The sequence below is a fragment of the Symsagittifera roscoffensis genome, chromosome 1, assembly GCF_963678635.1.
Source record: "Symsagittifera roscoffensis chromosome 1, txSymRosc1.1, whole genome shotgun sequence".
Taxonomy (NCBI): domain Eukaryota; kingdom Metazoa; phylum Xenacoelomorpha; order Acoela; family Convolutidae; genus Symsagittifera; species Symsagittifera roscoffensis.
This window is the reverse complement of record NC_087062.1, coordinates 65,761,334-65,762,779: the sequence shown is the minus strand read 5'-3', so window position 1 is coordinate 65,762,779 and position 1,446 is coordinate 65,761,334. Positions and strand designations below refer to the sequence as shown.

The following is a 1,446-nucleotide window of genomic DNA, read 5'->3' as shown; positions in this document are numbered from 1 at the left end:
CAATGAAATTTTGGACAAAGGGAAATCAAGCCTAAGCAATCCTAACCCGGGTCGAGATCCCGCTCAAAAACCGCTCAAGATTTGAGCGGTTTGAGCGGTTTTTCAGCAAGATTTGAGCGGTTTGAGCGGTTTGGGCGGTTTGGGCGGTTTTTTGGAAAAACCGCTCAAACCGCTCAAATCTTGCTTAAAAAACCGCTCAAAAACCGCTCATTTCTTGCGGTGATTTTTGAACAGTTTTTCAAGCAAGATTTGAGCGGTTTCTGAGCGGTCTTCCCGGGTCGAGGTCCCAGACTCATGTCCATACTTTCGCACATGCGATGCACAGTACTATGGATACCTGTGGTCTGAGGTACGGGCTCTTTTTTCTTTTCCCCCCACCTGCAAATTTTTACATGCTAATTTGTTGACCACATTGTCCAATTGTTATGAAAATTTACATCCAGACTAATAAGGCCACGACAAACATGTTTGGTCTTCATACTCAACCTCGTAAAACCACTCGTTACACTAATAAATTGAAGCTCGTGTGAGGTGGGGGAGAAAAGGAAAAAGAGCCGAGGTACGTATCACTGTCACAGGAATTTCAAAAGCATGAATTAGAATTTATATTGGCTTCGCTGCGCGACACTATTTTCAGGGCCGCATGGGCTAACGGATAAGGCGTCTGACTTCGAATCAGAAGATTGTGGGTTCGAATCCCTCTGTGGTCGACTTTTTATTATTAAATCTTGCGAGGTTTTTGATCGGTATTTTTAGATAAACCGCTCAAAACCGTTAAAATCTGGCGCGGTCTTTGAGCGGTTTTTTTAGATAAGTCGTTCAAAAACCGCTCAAACCGCTCATTTTGAAGCAAGATTTTGAGCGTAATTGTCTAAAAAAACCGCTCCAACCGCTCAAATTTTGCTTCAAATTAGGTGAAAAATCTCGACTCGGGAAGCAAAGGTCCAATTTTCAATCTTTCTCATCAACCTATCAATCGATGATCAAATGGCCATCGATGATTTCAATGATATCGGAGATATGGATAGTGAAGTTATGCGCAACTAGACAAATTCAATCAAGCTGATAAAAATCTAAAGCTCCTAATTTTGCTTCCGTGATTGCTTCTTTGGCTTAAACTTAATTGGCCAAACTCTACTATTCTTTAGTGCTATCACATCAGGTTAGTTTTCTTCAGTCATTTTATAATTTAACCCTTATGCGTATGATTCCGTTGGATTTCTCCGCCAACTAACTTTTTTACATAGTTTACCGTTTAACTGCTATGTTTACTATTTATTTGCTAAGCCTTATGGATGCAGATCAAAACTAGAAATAATTATTGGATAATATTCTGATATTTCATCTCTATAAAAAATTAAATGCTAACCAATCATACTCCATCAAACTAACAACCCACTTATTTGTAAGTGTTGAAACTACTTGTAGTTTCAACAACAGAACAAT

General features: G+C 39.3%; 1 non-coding gene across 1 annotated transcript; it reads left to right on the top strand.

The window, feature by feature from the left end:
• Nucleotides 1-637: 637 nt before the first annotated feature.
• Nucleotides 638-710, top strand: Trnar-ucg (transfer RNA arginine (anticodon UCG)). Its single transcript has one exon. It is a non-coding gene; the product is annotated as a tRNA-Arg (tRNA).
• Nucleotides 711-1,446: the final 736 nt, after the last annotated feature.